We start from the raw sequence: 19,226 nt of genomic DNA, 5'->3' as shown, positions 1-19,226 counted from the left end.
AGTGCCAGTGCAGTGTGGTGTTAGTGTTTTGATTTTAGTGGGTAGTATTTTTCTTATATCCCTCTCCAAACATACAGGAGATCCCTCCACTTCCACCAAGCTCTGGACCCCGATGTGTGTTCATTCTCTCTCATCACTGAACACACATTACCCATTACGTCTCAGTATGCGTCTCAATGGTCAGTTGTCTGTGTCTACCCCCTCCGAGAGCCCTCCTGTGGCTGCCAATCTTTGCTACAGTTGATTTTATGATTCAAACTGTAGAAATTCTCCCTCATCTTTTCTTCTCTTCTTTTAAAATGCAAATGATGCAGCTTAAAATGATCCATACTGGCTTCTACCACACATTAAGACAATTCTAGGGATATGCAACGCAACAAGGACACTAATGACTGCCAGTTGCCTTTACACTCAGTCTCACCAAAACACTGGAGCCCCACCAGATTTTGTAATGGTGTAACCCACACCTTTTTTCTTACCACATCAGAATATACTCCCTTCCAAAGCTTCAGGTGGGGAGTTAAAGCTTAAATACTTGCAGGAATCTTGACAGTCTGAGTTGGCTGGATATCGGTGATAAGAGGATCAATGTCAAAACAAAGCAGAACATCGTCGTCATAAGGATCTACGCTGCCAAGAAGACAACTTAAGAAGAGATTAGGATGGACAGCATTTCCCCATGTTGCAGCTACTCATAGTCAGCCCTTCCCACCAGCAAGCAACACTAGCGGACTCACAAAATCTTCCCCCACAATCCTCACAGCCACTGCCCACCCAGACCTACCCTCACACAAGGCCATTGCCAGACACCACCACCCTCATGTCCCAACGCCACATATCAGATTTAGGGAATAGCTAGATGCTATGATAACTACCGTATGATGATGGACCCAAATAATTATTACAGGAAGCAATTCACTCGACTGCATGTGCCTCAGCTTGGAGACCCAAAGAATACTCAAATACACATTCAACATACCATCAGACACGAATCAGAGCATAGAAGTTCTCAATGTTCTTCAGGAACGCACAAAGAATTTGCAGAATGAAGCTTTCCGACAGAGAGGGAACTACTTTCCTGCAAACAGTAGGAAAAGGAAAGTTTCAGCTATTTCTACGTCCGACTGAAGTGCGTAGCAGAGGATATGGACATTCTTCTACTTGCAAAGAGTCTCAAGGTAAATTGATCCTAATCGTGGGAGTCAGGGACAAAGAGCTCATTAGCCTGAATGCTTCAGCTTCATTGATCACCACAGTGAACGAATGTCGCTCTTATGAGGTGACATTGACAGCCACCACAGCCTTATGTGCCCCTCCTAAATTGAGTACAGTCTCTACCTACGAAAAAAACAAAAGGTCAAGGCAGCAGAGGTGCTACTTCTTAACCAAACCCTAACAGGGACATTTCATACCCTTCCGGCAAAAAGAAGCATGGCTCTGCAGAAAAGTGTCCCGCCGCCAACAGTATATGAAGAAACTATACCTGTAAGGGACACTGGTGGAAGACTCCTAAGTGCCCTGCCAACAAGGTCACAAGCAGACACTACGACTAAGTTAATGTTGCCGACAACAGATGAGCGCCAAAAAGTGCCACAAGCCCTCAAATTGTCACAAGGTAGATACCCTTCCCACAACTACTTGCCCCTCAGCATCGCCCATATCATTCGTCCTCACCTAAATGGGCAAGACATCCAAGATTATGATGCTTCCGAACACAGGAGTTGATATATCAGTGATGGGCCCCAAGCGCTTTGAACTTCTTTAAATGATTAGGAATAAACTACAGCTTCTTGCTGCCTCGGTGATACTCACGGCCGAGGGATAAAAAATTTAAACGGCTTAAGGTACCATTAAAGCCACCCTGTCCTAGGACAAGCGGTCCTGTCTCACCACACTATAGTCCACAAAGGTATTCAGATATGCACACTGCAAGGAGTTGGCCATCACCCGCAAGGCTTTCTACAGCCCATCCTTGTTAAGCAATGTGAGGAGCTGCCAATATGATCTCTGCCAAGGCCTGAGAATATTTGCTCCAAACTCTCAAAAGACATGTTCATGTCTAAGGAGGACCTTAAAGCAGCTTCAGTAAGGCTGATGGCAGGCCCTCCCATGAGAATTCACCTTAAAGAGGACGCAGTCCTATTCGCCACACACGTCTCACTGCAAATCACCTACCCTTTCTGCAAACCTGTCAAAAATGAACTAGATTCCATGGTCCACTAAGATACCATTAAGGATTGTGAAATTGCACCATTGGAATGGTGTCACTCTCCAGTCCTTATCATGAAAGCCAAAAAAGTTTGCAGTGGATCTCACCAAGTTGAGACACACAAGCCTCCCGACCAGCCTACCCTCCATACACGGCCATAGCCGTTGTCTGCGCTGTTGATTCCACCAAATTCTTTAACATTGTGAACGCTCTACACGGCTCCTGGCAGATGGAGCTAGCAGAGGAGGAGCAAAACCTCACGACTTCTATTGCACCTTACGGATCATTCCAGAATTGCCATGAACCCATCGGCTTCACTGCCACCAATGATGCTTATTGTTACCGCAGTAACCCAGCTCTCCAAGGCATGAAGTACAGTATGTCAAGATTGTCACCGACATTCTCATCTTTTAATATGACCTACAGGAATACTACCACAGGATCCATGAACTATTCAGCCGCTGCCAAAAAATGGCATCACTTTCAACAGAGACAAGTTCACAGTGGCATCAGCCGCAGGTGAATTTTTGCGGCTTCAACCTTCCTGAAGAAAGAACAACTGCAAATCCAGGATGAGATTTGGCTCTGCAAAACTTCCACCCACTGTCCAACCTGACAGACGGATGTACGTTTCTTCATGTGGTTAGTAAACCAAAAACAGTTATCCCCAGATATTGCTGTGACAGCACAGCTCCTTCTCCCAAGCCCTCACAACCAGACGTTCTAATGTGTGAAGCATGCACTCTCAAGGCAAGGCTGTTCAAGTCTCTTTTAACCCAACCTGCTGACTATTTTGCAGACCGATGCATCTCGTCTCTATGTGATAGTTTACATTTTCCTACTGGTTCATGATAATGGATGCCTCTGAGAAGTCTAGAGTGGATACGAATTTTCACAGACGCCAAGACGAGGTATCCGTCAATAGAGCTAAACTCACTTGGACCCTCACAAAATGCCCCCTATATCTCCTAAGACTGCCAACCTTCACACTGCAAACTAACCATTTTAAACTGGTGTCCATCATCAACAGCTACACCCTGAACATGGTTGAAAATCCGCAGCTTCAGAGAGTGAAGGAGTACACGACACAATAGCAATTTACTGTACTACGCTGTAGCACACCGGAAAATATAGATTCTAGATGCAGTCTCCCTGGCACCAGTCAGCTACCCCATATCCGGGGATACGACTTTCTGTACCGAGGTAATATCACACGTCAGGTTTGTCATCAACATTGTGCTGTACAGTAATAGCTTCTTAGGGAGCGGATACCCTAACTATCAATGTCGCCCAGACCCTGCTAGACATGTCGACAGCAGCACAGGCCAACCCTCACTATGTTCGCCTTCACGATTACATCATGTCTGCGTTCCCCACAAATCGGTACTACCTGCATGCTTTTTTATTACCGTATTGGAAGCTGTGAGAAGCCCTCTCTACTGATGGCGACCTTACGCGCTATGGAGCGCAAACATACTAGTTCCTGCAGCTCTATGTTGCCACACTCTCTCCAAACTGCATGACAGCCAACGAGGTGTTGAGTCTTATAAACACTAGGCTCGACGACTGCCTCCTGAACCATGCTGCACTTCTTCCACTACTTCAGAGAGGTTGATGTTTCCCTGAGTCTACTCACCAATGGAAGATGGCAGTTTAACAGGATAGAGTTTGCTGACTTTTTAGAGCGTTGGAGTGTATACCAAATACGTAACTTCATCGCCACACTACCTGCAGTCAAATGGACACTTTGAGGGTGCCGTCAAGGCTGTCAAACACTTAGATCCTCAAAATGGCCCCTTAAGGATACAACTCCAGGGTCTTTGAACGTGGCCTACTCGAGTTACGAAACATGCCTAACCACTCTGGTCGTTCTCCTGTTCAGGTACTATACGGTCACCTTCTCTGTACTTGTATGTCCGCTCATCCTCAGTCGTCCATGCAAAGTTGGGCTAGAAAAGACACATGACAGTGACTGCTAAGCTGCAACCAGAGATGCTCAGGTGTAACGTAACTATGAAGCCCACACCTGTCCCCTGTCCAGGCTGAATGTGGGCAAACACAGCTGCCTACAGGACCCAGCATCCCACAGATGGGACAAGATTGGGAACTTCACTGCTGGAGAGCGATCATGTGAGTAAGAAATTTTCTCTCAAGCAGTTGAGTGCAACGTCAGAAACGTCAATTCTTATATCCGGTGCCCGGTCCCAATCAAGTTCCAAACTATGATCTCCTGGGGTCCATAGTCTTGACATGGAAAAGTCGTCAATGTCCTCCAAAACTCATTGCAGATCTCAAAGCTTTAACAAGGCTACATATTGTACAAAGCTCACGTGCCATTTACGCAGCTTGTTTCGTACCTTCATACTTAATAAATTCACTATGTGTTATTTGCTTTGCACACTATTATATGATAGTTCACTGTATGTAACTTGCTTAGTATGCTCAAGATAACTCTTTGAATGCAAAAATGCATCCTTCAATTCTATAATTTTTGTCCGTTCCAAACGCATTTGCACGAGTCGCACTGTCAGCACTCTGTGCATACGCATTATCGCATACTCTTCTTGCTTCTCTTAGCATGAGCTGTTTGCTTTGCAGAGCACCATTGTTTATACCCTGTTGCTGTATGGAATATGAAAACTTTATGACTCATCTTATTTCTCCATCCCTGCAATCATCTGTTTTCTTCTGCAAGACATCTCATGTCACCAAGGACTATGGTGAAAACATTGTGGGCTCTTCTAAACCCGAGGGCAGTAAACAATGTTGATACAAACTTTTTGCTGAAACTTTCTCGGAATTTTCTGACAGGATGTTTGCCAGAAAATATCAATATTAAAAGTTAGGACAGTGGGCACTGAATTGAAGTCATTCAATAGAAACAATGCAGTTTGGCATAAACAGAAGCTCCGTGCTAAAAAACAGAAGGCTAAAAAACAGCCAGGATTTGAACTAAGTCCTGTCAGGACAAGACACAGCAATGCAGTTCTATATTTAAGTCAAGTACCTGTTTCTACTGTGATGAAAGTGAAAAACATGAAAAGTTACACAATGTACAGACAAACTCAACCTAAGCATTCACCAATATGCCCATATATTCAAGAACGAAAACTGTTGGGAAAACTCTCCGAAGGTGATATGCATGCCTTAAATGCACACTATCATTCAAGCTGCATGACATAGTATAACCAACTTTGACATGAAGCTGCAAAAAAAACATGATGACTATACAAACAAAGAGAAGTCATAGTATATTGGCTGAGCTTATTTCTTATACAGTATGGAAGAATTCCATAAAAATTAAACACTACCAATCTTGAAAAGGTCAAACTTCGGGAAAATTGTATGAATTCCAACTAAAAGAACAAGTTTCCAATTTTACTGGAAAGGTGAATACCACAAGACTAAAGGAGAGACTTGCGAGTGTTATTCCAGATCTTAAGAGCCGAACCCTATGTTAGGAGGAGATGCTGATCTTCCATTCTGACATTGAAGATGCCATCAAGATTGCTTATTCCAACAATGATGATGATGATGATGATGCCGTCCATATGGCAAGTGCTGCACAAATACTGAGAAAAAGGACATTCCAGTACAGAGTACTGTACTGTATTCCTTTAATATTAAAAGGATGCTGTCCTAGAAAGTGTTCTTGCTCTTGTGAGCATGATCCTGTGAGGGCAAAGTACTGTATCAAGCACCATAATGTAGTTAAAACTCACCTTACAAGTTCCCTCGGTGGTAGTAATGGACGAGCTTCGAGTTGCAACTCACCAACCAATGAGGAGAATAGTAAGAAAGGACCCACACCACGAATTCACAACCTCAGAGCCCCGGGGCAATCACCCTACCTGGATAACAGCTACCTGACAACTCAAGGTGTGAACGATCTGTCCCCCTCGTCACAACGACATTGTTTTTCCGACAACTCCTAAAGGTGTAAACAATCTAACCACCTCATAACTGTGGCAGTGTTTTCCAAGGTATATTACAAACAAAAATCGTTAATTACATTAATCACACAACACATAACCAATCCACTAGTTCTGCAACACAAGTAGCACTACCAATATCTCAGTTGGTGGTGCTCAATACAAGGAAAATCTCAGAAAGAATTGGTTATATCTTATACTGGCCACCACAAGACCAGAGAAACTCCTCTTGTGATTTATACTGGTTTGACTGGAAAGACTGTCAAACTGTGGTCGGTGTATCTCATATGACAGGGTCCATGCATTTTTCAAACATGCATGTACTCATTTTGAAATTGATTGATTGATTTATGAGTTCTCTGGTATCCTGACATCGAAGGTCATTGACACCAATATCGTTTGTTATAAACAAAGAATAAAAGAATGTTCAATTTAAAACCGTAAAAGCAAAGATGTCCTTATAAAATTTAAACTGCTTTCAGAAGACCTGCTTCTGAAATAATTCCAAAAACACCGCTAGCATTGTACAACACATCCTGCCCAAAGAGAGATTAATGTGTGTTACCTTCCCCATTGAAAGGTGAACTGTTTACCGTCAGAGCTGTAGATAATATTGATCACAATCCCTCTGCCAGAAATGCCATGAATTCACTCCAAGGAACTGCCATATCTATGCTTCAGTTTCAAGTGCAAGACAAATAAAAAACCAATAAGAACCTGTACCCATATATCCTGCTACTAAGAGAACACTGACGCTGTCAGCTTACCTCAAACTGACATGATTGCAACCGTGTCCACAGGTGAATCCAAGGCAGACACTGTGCTTTTGATACCAAAGGTGAAGCCGAAAATGGCTAATTGTAGAGATGTCAAACATTGTACAAGATAAGCAGGAGACTAGCACACAAGACTGAGTCATGGGCAGCATACCATACAGGTAGACAGATTGTTATTCTACACTAATAACACACACAGCACTCATGCCATTGTTCACTGAACCAGCCCACAATGCTGCAACAATATTGCATGTAATGAAAATGATAGAAAAGGCTATCAACCACTTGCATCCAGGTCAGAAACCTGTAATTAAGATCCCATGGGTGACACACAGTTTGTTGTAGTAATTGGAGGGCTCCACATTGAGAAGAATCCCATGAAATTACTTGGAGACTTTCTCAGTGGAAGTGGCTGGACTTTGATCCCTGTTCAGTCGTTACAACCATGTGTCGAGCAGATGTAATATTAATGGGACTGCTGTCACGAGATCTCGATATATACACCAAGATACAGCAGCCTCTTTGTACATCCTGCAAATGTCAGCCAATAAGGAATATGCAGTCTCTCTCTTGGATGATGAGAAAAAGATGAACTTGAAAACATGGCTCAAGTCAAATGCTAAGCAGTCACCACAGTTCCAATATTGGAATCTGGTTCTTGAACTTGAACTTCTTAAAACTCCCTAATGCAGAGAATGCACAAACTGCACTACAATAGCCAATGACTAAGCCCATGAACAGATGAGTGCACAACCCAAAGCAAACGGAGGCATCTGTGACGGGCCGAGAGGGGGTTGTGAACTCAAAAGGCAGGATGCAATCAACTGAGTACAGTACTTTATTAAGGAACACTCTCCTTTATATACAAAACCTCAAGGCAACAGGAAAATACATGTTCGAGAAAGTGACAATGTTACAGAGGAAAACCGGAGACATGAATATTCAGGTTCTTTTTAGTGCGAGGGAAGACCGCAGATACAAGCATAATATATACAAAATAATTTATGTACGATCGTGTGACACACGGTTGGTACACATCCTTGGAATCACAGATTACCCTTTTGCTTTAATTCAGTGCATCACAGCTAGTCCAGAAATTGCTCGGATAAATGATCAATTTGAAACTTCATGTGGAACAATTTATACATTTACTACGCACCATAACCAATAGATTTGATGCAATCAAATTTGCAACCCATGTGAAACCAATGGTCACAATATTTCAGGAATTGGGAAATCGATGCAGCAGTAACGACATAGTCCAAAGCGACGCAAAGGAAGTTAGGAGTGAAAGTGCTGTGGCTAGTGTCAGTTGGACAATCCTAGTATGACAAGTTTGTTGATGAACGGTTAGAGCAATGAGTTATCCCAGTACTGTACTATATTAGATATCATCAAAAACAAACTGACCCTGCTCCATAAGACATTATCCCTCAGACAGACAGGAACCTGTCATCATATCACCACTGACAAACAACTGAGAGCGATTCAGCAGAATATACATCTCATGTCAATCTCGCAACGGAGACACGGATGAGTTTTTCAGATAAAAACACCATGGCGTGTCACTTTCTCTTTGATATGGGTGAGCTTAGAATGGATACAAAGTAAGACGTTATCAAATGCTTTGATAACGTTGTTACACCAGTGGACTATAGCTCACTAGTTGTAAATTCCAAAAATTCTAGATGGAGGTGTGTTGGTCAATACACTCCTTCCAAAAACCTGTATTGCATTTGGTGGCAATGCTGAACTAGTGTTCACAGGCTATAGCATCAACATAGACTAGAGAACAATTGTTTGATTTTGGAGTGTCCTCATAGAAGTTCTGTTTACTATAGCTAAAAAGTCTCATCTACCCTTTCCAAGTGGAAAGTACCCACTGAACAATTACAGTGCAGTAGCTAACTTCTTGAAAGAATCAAGAAGGATTTTTGGTCCTTTTTGCATTGTCAGGTGTATGAGGAAAGAGTAGAATGTGTAAAGAATGGGCCAGAATATCAGATGTATGTGTAGGTGTACCCACTAAACAATTACAGTGCAGTAGCTAACTTCTTGAATGAATGAAGAAGGATTTTTGGTCATCTTTGCATTGTCTGGTCTATGAGGAAAGAGGAGAATGTGTAAAGAATGGCCAGAATATTAGGTGTATGAGTAGGCAAAGGAAAAATGAGCCAAAACCAGAGGGGAATCCAATGTACAGTAGTAATATCTGGCCGGTCAAAGGACCAAATAACCATCTCGCGGTAGTGTCTTGACAGGTTCAGTCTGTTAAGAATTAATTCCTACAAATCATTCCTACTGAGATTTATCTGCGCTTTAGCAAAAAGGAAATTTTACCATACAAAAATGGAGATTGCATAGAGAGACCAACAAACAAAGTCTACTTTAAGCAACAGAATATCACCGCACAATGAAATTCGGTTAATTCCATTCTCAAAGGACACTTCATGATCAAATATCCAAAAAGAAAAATTTATTAATGGTATTTTCAACAGTTCCCATTGTACCATTAATTTCCAGTACAAAATTAGAAAGAAAAACTAGACAAGATGCAGACAAAGACATAACCTTACATCAAGTAGATGATGTTTGCTCCTTAACCAAACCATCTGATCAATAACAACTTTTAAAATCAACATCAAAATAAAATTTTTATTTAGGAAACTATACCATTTAAACAAAGCTTAGTCCTCCAAAATCGGGTAAAATACCGATCTCGACAGGCAGGACTAAAATGAATGAAAACGTGTTCCGATTCCCCGTAAAAACTCAACAAACCAAGAATTCTCGTAAGAAAGGCTCCCGACCGAAGCCGCTAACTACTGTAATGTCCAAATAGCCTAAATAAAAGATAAAATCATGTCAAAACACTGAATTAGATGTCCATAACACAAAAATAAGACTACAATTAGTAAAAGGAAATCATGTCAAAACATTGAATTAGATGTCCATAACACAAAAATAAGACTACAATTATTAAAAGGAACGAATAGAAAGTCTTACAAAACAAAGAGATCCGAGGAAGCGACACCTAAAGACCGCATACACACCCGTAAGGGAGCGTCAACAAAGTGGCTGAGATAAAACCCAACAAGGTAATAGAATGAACGTGTCGCTACCTAGAAGTCCCAAACAGACAAACATAATACTCAATTTGGGAGCATGGATCTCCAAAACGTCTGACATCTTCACAAACAAGATAACACAGAACTACGAAAAACACGTCCGAACGTTCATGGGTGCTAACAAGGAATGATGGGAGAAGGATAGGTAGTGGTGGTGGTGGGGGGGGGGGGGGGGGGCAGTAGCTGTAGTGAACGACACCTTGTAGTAACGGGGGATTTTGAGGAGGGAGAAGTCTAATTGGAAAGGGACCTCTGGTAGTGGTATCACTCGCCCCAGTTTTAATACCGACACCCTTTAGGGGTGAGCGAGCTGGATATATTTCTAGCATTCCATGCAACTTTTTTCTCTAGTATATTTAGCAGTATTTATACCTTTGAAATGGTGCTTTAAGGAGTATTTCACTAGGCGACACAGGTTCCTCGCCCAGAAATAGATTTTTCCTTCACCAAAATCCCTTTTTTATTCATTCAACTCAAAAGAAAGGATTTGTCCTAACCACGCCTCGCTCCAGAGAGGAAGGACATTGGTGCCTGGTACGGCACATGAACATACACTACCGATATCTAAGCGATGTCAGGCAGGACAGCCGATCGGGACTAGGGTCTACTCCAAAGCCAAACCAAAATCATTCTTAAAGAAGGCAACCGTGCTTACCCCATATGACTGGGAAAAAAGCATGTTAATATTACACCAAAAATGACTGACATTCTACCTGCATCCTTAAAGACCTCTAAAGTTGATTTAGTATCACTAAAAAATGGATTACAATAAAAAGCAAGAAACCTGCAAGAAAAATGAGTTTGACATGGTAATATTCGGAGTGCGTTGTGGTACAGCTCATAGTAGTTAATCTGTTATTGTTGGTGGGCCTAACCTTTGACTAAACAGTCCAAGTGCAAGGCAGCAGTTTCCCCAATTATTGGTAGTAAGCATAGCCTTTTGCTAAAAATCAAGGTGGCAGCAGTCCTTTGTCAGTAGCTTTCTACAACACACAGAACATCCTGTGGTAGTATTCTTATACCCCTACCACAGGGCAATACAGGTTCACTATTCATTAGCAATAAACTTATTAACTTGTTTCCAGAATTAGTGAATCTTTAAAAAAATCTACCCATCTGGGAATTAAAGAAGTCACTTATGAGGAGAATGGACCCAAGGCAATGACTTATGACACTACTAAATAAAACCAAAGCCTCTATTACTCTAAAAAAGCTGTAGTGGTATTTGCACTGGTAATAGGTAAAAGTAGTCGCTAGCGAACTACCGTTAATACTGTATACTAAGAAAGATAAATTAATACAGTGATACCTCGGTACTCGACCATAATCCGTTCGGGATCAGTGTTCGACCACCGATTTGTTTGAGTACCGAAACCTTTTTTCCCATAAGAAATAATGGTATTTATTTTTATACATTCCTACGCATTCCAAAATGCCCAAAATATTAATAAAACGTGTACCTAAACAACAATGATTATCTAAATGTGTACGAAATTGGTCGGAAAACTATATAAAACAAATCTAAACCATTTACTGTACATACCTTTGAGCAGCCTGATGCTCTCCGGGGCTACAAAGATCCTGAAAAAATAAAGATAATTTTTCAGTACGGTACTAACAATCTTTTGATACAAACCATTTCAACAAATACAAAATAATGAATATGAAATAATTCATATATAAAGAAAAAAAGAAAAAATCTTATTGTCAATATTGCATTTCACAAAGCAAAAGACCTGATAAGTTTAAATGATTTCTAAAATTATCATCATTATAATTATTAATTATTATTATTATTATTAATATTATCATTATTATTATCATCACTAGAAAAATTATAACCCTGGTTGGAAAAGCAAGAAGCTATAAGCCCATGGGCTCCAACAGGACAAAATTGTGCAATGACGAAAGGAAATAATTAACTATATGAGAAGTAATGAATCATGAATATGAAATGTCTTAAGATCAGTAACAACATTGAAATAGATCTGTCATATAGAAACTATGAAGAGTGACTTATGTCAGTCAGGTAAACCTTTAAATATTCACGGCAAGTTTGAACTTCTGAAGAGTACATTTGCAAATTCAGATTAAACCATTATTTAGGGTATACAAATTAATAATCAATAAGGTATCTTCCACTATAATATTCAAATGGGAACAACGACTTAATATCATAATGGCAGTGTCAACATCTTATTCCAAAAACTGTACTGATCATAAACAATTACTAATATTCTTATAATATAAAACATAATCTAATGAAATTATTATAAAAGTTGCACAAGGAAAAAGGAAGAAATTAGACAGAAGAAAAGAGAAGAATTGGAAGAGAATGACCTACAGTACTAGGTTAGGTTAGCTTAGGTTGCATCATGTCCTATTATAAGTCCTTTTTAAATTTTGTGTTTGTATATTAATAGGCATCATCGCTACAGCATTGACAAATTCATTACAGCATATCTTCCCTTGTTAAGTGTACAATGCAGTGTTTCTCATGGTCACCCTATCAACTTATACACAAAGGGCTTGAAAAAAATGGTTTGCGCCAATCAGAAATGCATAAAGCATAAGATAGTTGAAAAAATAGTTCTTGTATAGTACAGTATTTGCTTTCATCAACCTGTACCACAGTTTTGTACTTGATACAAACTGTATCTTAGATGTAAATAAGCAAGTAAACTACATGATGAAGTGTAGATGGACAGGTAGACGGAATAATAAAGTTAACAGAACTGCATAGACCATTAGCTAATGAGGCACCAAAATAGTTTTAAAGATCTGATAAAAAAAATTATGTTTGTATATCAAAAGTCATTGTCAGTGCTATACCATCAAATGGTGTGGGCGACATGAATTGTAGACAAACGCACATACTATACAGGGCCGCAGATTTGGTACAGTAGTCTACTTTACTTTGCTCCTTACTCTCTTGCCTTTGTGCTATTATTATTATTATTATTATTATTACTTACTAAGCTACAACCCTAGTTGGAAAAGCAGGATGCTATAAGCCCAGGGGCTCCAACAGGGAAAATAGCCCAGTGAGGAAAGGAAAAAGGGAAAAATAAAATATTCTAAGAAGAGTAACATCATTAAAATAAATATCTCCTATATAAACTATATAAACTTTAACAAAACAAGAGGAAGAGAAATTAGATAGAATAGTATGCCCGAGTGTACCCTCAAGCAAGAGAACTCTTAACCCAATAGAGTGGAAGACCATGGTACAGTAGCCATTCAAAGCTGGGAGGATTGTGCGAGTCAAAAGTGCGAATACAAAAAAATTCTCAAATGTCAATTCAGCATTCTACTACTGCATATCAGTGACCCTATAATTATATGAATAAAAATCTTATTTATTGCATATATTAAAAACAAAACTCTTGGATGATGAAGATAATGACTTTCTGTAGAATTCTACAGGTTTAAAAAAAAGAAAACACTATTGAGACTGACTAAATCCAAAGAGGATTCATTGGCTAGATTCATCAAAGGATAGCCTTGTGATGCGCAGTGCCTATCCAATGAAGGCAAGGGACCCTTGCCGGTCCCTACTAATTCCAGGATAATCATCTACCTGGCATCAGGAGTAAAAGCTGAAAGGACATCTCGTCTCTCACCTTAAACCCAATACATCACCCTGCTGCCAGTGACTTCATCGAGATTTAGGGGGGCATTTCCTACACACCCAATGTTCTTGTTACTTTAAGTTGAGACCTTTGCGTCAATAGGCGTAGGAGGAGATTATGATGAGGATGATAGTGATTGAGACTGACCTAAAGCATTACTGTTAATCAATATTCCTGTCCATATCACACATCTGAAAGTCATAAGCACAGAGTGACCACTAATTTCCAGCCACTACATGCTTTAAGCTGACTATAACTAGTTCACAAGGAATATCCTAGTCATACAATATGGTCTCTATGATAAAAAAATAAAAGCCAAACTAGCATAACCCATATTTAATAGCCATCATAGTGTCTAACAAAAATGTCTCTAAGGTTATGAAAGGTAAACGTAGACTGGTATTAACAATAATAGACTTCTTTTACTATCAAAAGATGTTCATAAGTCTCTTGTGAAGTGGGAATAAAAATTAAGTTTGAAGTACTCTATCCTTGTTGACACTTACTTTAGAGAAAGTATACTGTACTACTGAGCCAGTATTGACTGACATACGGAACACTCCTAATACTGTGGCTTCAATAAGCTTAACCGAGTTACCGAAGCTACACTTTAGATCCTCATCCTCTCCTAAATGACATGAATTATTTGGCATTTTAAATGTATTCTTTTAAGCCCCATTGCTAGAAATTTATATGGTCCCACAACCACAAGATTCATTAGAACTGATATATGACCCTACTTCAGTATACGAAAAATAGAAGCTGGCATTAATAGCCGACAATCTTCTCAGTAATGAGAGCCCTTGGGCAGGTTAGGTGAAATCTTATATCTCTTCTTGGTATAAACCAGACTGGGTTAAAACACATAAATGTCTCTTTGAACAAATCGGTTTCATGGAGATTGGGAAAAAATTAATGATAAAGTGAAGTAATAGGATCTATATTGCATTAAACAAAATGGTAATTTTGACTACAATAAAACCATAATAATGTCAAGGGCCAAAGATCACTGGAGAACAACTACATTAGATCCTTCTCTCTGGTTACGGGTCATTTTCCCTTTGGCTACACATACACCAAATAATCTGGCCTATTCTTTATATATTTTCCTCTGTCTTCATACACCTGATAACACTGAGATTACCAAACAATTCTTCTTCACTCAAAGGGTTAACTACTGCAATGTAATTATTCAGTGGCCACCTTCCTCTTGGTATGATTAGAAGAGACTCTTTAGCTATGGTAAGCAGATCTTCTATGAGGACATTCCAAAATCATACCATTGTTCTCTAGTCTTGGGTAGTGCCCCAGCCTCTGTACCATGGTCTTCCACTGTCTTGGATTAGATTTCTCTTGCTTGAAGGTACAATTGAGCTCACTATTCTACCTTGTTTCTCTTCCTCTTGTTTCTTTAAAGTTTTTATAGTTTATATTTGAAAGATTTATTTTGATAGTAACGTTCTTGAAAATTCTATATTAATTGTTATTTACTTCTCGTAGTTTATTCAGGGCTACCTTCCCTGCTGGACCCCTTGGGCTTATAGCATCCTGCTTTTCCAACTAGGGTTGTAGCTTAGCAAGTAATAATAATAACAATAGTACTGGCCATTGTCAATGAATTTGCAAACAGGTAAGAAGTGTCTTTAAACCATTACAAGAGTGGAGTACACATAAACTATCTTTACAGCAATGTCTGCTCTGACAGAACTCCTTGACGAAACAAGATGCTTGTAATTCATCCTGGGATGTAAGTTACCAAAGGAAAATTATATCTAAAACACCTGGAATAAGTACTTAACTTAAATCATTTGACAAGTTGTGTCTGAACAACCTTCCTTTAGCCGGTTACTTTACATCAAGCACTAACCTCACTGAGTGAGACTGAAGTCTACAGTGGTAAAAGCATGAACCTTTTAATAGTTTCATACACACCATTTGATATTATTATTATTATTATTATTATTATTATTATTATTATTACCAGCCAAGCTACAACCCTAGTTAGAAAAGCAAGATGCTATAACCTTAAAGGTTCCAAAAGGAAAAAATAGGTCAGTGAGGAAATGAAATAAGAAAATAAATTACAAGAGAAGTAATGAACAATTAAAATAAAATATTTTAAGAACAGTAACATTATATTAGATCTTTCATATATAAACTATAAAAACTTCAAAGAAAAAAAAAAAGGAAGAGAAATGAAATAGACTGGTGTGCCCTGGTGTACCCTCAAGCAAGAGAACTCTACCCATACCCATTCATGGAATTCCACTCGCAAGAACGGTTACATCCCTGGGATGGTTAAAACTCGCTTAACTGAACAAGATCTATACAGTAGATTTAATTACTATAGATATAACACTTACTCGACAATTCCTTTGAGTAATTTCAGGAAGGGAAGTACTTGAATAATTACCAAGCTAAACTTACTGACTGTAATATTCCTATACTGCAGGTGTAGTGAAGATTACTGAGATGATAAGAATGTTAAGACTGAGATGGTGTGGGCACGTGTTAAGGATGGATGGTGGGGAGGGAGTGAGGAGGGCTTAGGAGGAACCTGTTAGGGGGAGAAGATAAAGAGGGAGGCAGAGCATTAGATGGCAGGATAAGGTGAAGGACGATATGGAGAGAAGAGGTTTGGGGGAAGAGGATGCCTTTGATAAAAGGCATATGAGAAGGCACATCAGGCAAGCAACCTCTTAATGTAGGGATAACAAAGGTGGGGAAGAAAAAAGACTGTTCAGTGTGTGTGTGTAGATAACCAAGAGGAGTAAGCTTTAGCTTAATATTATTACTCAATGCTATAAAGATTTTACAAGCAATATAACTCCTGAGAAAATCTCAAAACGACAAATCCTGATTTTAATCGCATAATAAGCCTAGTCAAACAACAAATAAACCCAAAGCGAGGCTGACGCCGAAGTACATTAAATAGCAATAAATTGAATACAACTATATAAACCATTGTTTGACATCATTACCAAGCAAGTGCAAATATGTCAAAACTGTGGTCAAATTAATTAATATATACCTAGCCAAGGCTTTACTGTACTAATTCCATATCCTTGTCTTACGCTGACTAGTCTATGCAACCAAACACAAAGTTTAATATAATTTATCAAATGCAAATAAGAAGTATAGCCTATGGTATATCAAATAAGGCGAATACTTTATATCACTGCGATGAGATACTACCACTAGAGAGTTATGGGGTCCTTTGACTGGCCAGACAGTACTACATTGGATCCTTCTCTCTGGTTACAGTTCTTTCCCTTTGCCTACACATACACCGAATAGTCTGGCCTATTCTTTTTAGATTCTACTCTATCCTCATACACCTGACAACACTGAGATTACCAAACAATTCTTCTTTACCCAAGGGGTTACCTAATGCACTGCAATTGTTCAGTGGCTACTTTTCTCTTGGTTAGGGTAGAAGAAACTCTTCAGCTATGGTAAGCAGCTTTTCTAGGAGGACACTCCAAATCAAACCATTGTTCTCTAGTCTTGGGTAGTGCCATAGCCTCTGTACCATGGTCTTCCACTGTCTTGGGTTAGGGTTCTCTTGCTTGAGGGTACACTCGGGCACACTATTCTATCCAATTTCCCTTCCTCTTGTTTTGTTAAAGTATTTATAGTTCGTATAGGAAATTTTTATTTTAATGTTACTATTCTTTAAATATTTAATTTTTCCTTGTTTCATTTCCTTACTGGGTTATTTTCCCTGTTGGGGCCACTGTGCTTATGGCATCTTGTTTTTCCAACTAGGGTTGTAGCTTAGCAAATAATAATAATAACAAAAAAAATAATTTAATCTATAAATGCAACACTAATTCATTCAGGAGCTAAATTACCAAAATTCTAGCCTCCTTAAATACTATCTTGATAATCAAGTGTTATAAGTGTACCATCACACACACACATGCATTTCATATTGTATGTAATGCATGAAAATGAGTGTGCATAAACAATGACCAGAATAACTCCCAAAAATGGAACATGGGGGATAAAAAACTGATGCTACTGCACCACAAGTATATTAAACTGCCCCATTAAATGTTTGCATATTTAATTTTTTTCTCTTTAATACATTCATACAGTACAGAACAGTGAATCATAAGCCCAGCCTAAATTAAAGCAGTCTAGAATCTAAAGTTTCATTATCAAAGCAACACATTTTTCCGCAACTTAGCAGGTATAGGTTCCATCTGCAATCACACACAAAAGAGCACTGCAGACATAAGAATCATAGTAAAGCATACAGAACACTAAGAAGGGTAGACAAGGAATATGAAAGAGTATTGTTCTTCGTAGGTCACATCACTTTCCGAGATCATAAGATTCGACAGAACAAGGCCAAGATCGTAAAGTCCGTGGAGAAGGGAGAAATTAGTGGTTCAGTGGATCCAAACGGCTTTCTATGACATACTGTACATTCTAAAACCAGAAAATCATCTTCTCTTGCTTTGTGAAGGAAGGTGTGTTTAAGGAACTTACAACCGAAAAATAAACGTGGATTAAAAAGTGACTCAAAAGTACACTCCCTGTAGTTCTGATATTCATAAGACTATTCAACCAACCACAGTCTAATGACAGACCATGGCAAAGTGGATATACTACTCTTATTAAAGTACATCTTTGACAGATAGTGATTCTCCCTAAAGGAATCTCAGACATTGCTGAGTTATAGTACTTAGTCATAGAAAGCACAGCACAGTGACTGCAGGACTCGAACTTCATGAGGCATTGCTGATTTTGTTTAAGGTAATGTTCAACTCTAAATTTATACTATGAATGTTTTCTTTGTAAATAGAAGACCAAGCTGTTGTGCAGCCACCACAGAGCCGATAGAGAACGTATCGAGCCTCCTGTGGGTCACGTCTTGCAGGTACTGGGCTGTGAAGGTCGTCTGACGCTTCCACACCCCAGCCTGAAGAACCTGCGTCACTGAGAAATTCTTCTTGAAGGCCAGGGACGTAGCTACGCCCCTGACATCATATGCTCTAGGGAGATGTGGCGGGGGAGGGTCTGGATTCAGGGACAGATGGATCACCCTACGAATCCATGCCGAGATGGTGTTCTTGGTGACCTTCCTTTTAGTCCTCCCAGTGCTAACGAACAATGCTTGCACCTGAAGACGGACTGCAGCCATTCTTTTGAGATACAGCCTCAAGCTCTTTACTGGGTACAGTAGGAGATGGTCTTGGTCATCTGTTACAGAACGGAGACACGAAATCTGGAAGGAGTCGAACCTAGGGTCCGCCACCCCCGGATTTTGAGTCTCAGCAATAAACTCAGGGACGAATTAGAACGTTACCTCGCCCATCCCCTTGAATGGGCGATGTCATACGAGAGACCATGAAGTTCACTGACTCGCTTGGCTGAAGCCAAATCTAGTAGGAAAACCGTCTTCCAAGTTAGGTGGCGATCTGAAGCCTGGCGTAATGGTTCATAGGGAAGTCTCTTAAGAGACCTGAGAACTCGAACCACGTTCCATGGAGGTGGTCTCACTTCCGACTGAGGGCAGGTAAGTTCATAACTTCGTATGA

The 19,226-nt window shown here is 39.7% G+C and overlaps 1 long non-coding RNA gene across 1 annotated transcript in view; it reads right to left on the bottom strand.

Moving 5' to 3' along the window:
* The window catches only part of LOC137636556 (uncharacterized), a 51,101-nt gene that overhangs the window by 11,704 nt on the left and 20,171 nt on the right, over positions 1–19,226 (bottom strand). The window contains exon 3 of the long non-coding RNA XR_011043150.1: positions 11,589–11,626. This is a non-coding gene — a long non-coding RNA (uncharacterized lncRNA). The remainder of the gene's footprint in view (positions 1–11,588; positions 11,627–19,226) is intronic.

Source organism: Palaemon carinicauda, unplaced genomic scaffold (assembly GCF_036898095.1).
Source record: "Palaemon carinicauda isolate YSFRI2023 unplaced genomic scaffold, ASM3689809v2 scaffold326, whole genome shotgun sequence".
In the NCBI taxonomy this organism is placed as follows: Eukaryota; Metazoa; Arthropoda; class Malacostraca; order Decapoda; family Palaemonidae; genus Palaemon; species Palaemon carinicauda.
This window is presented reverse-complemented; position numbering and strand designations above follow the sequence as displayed.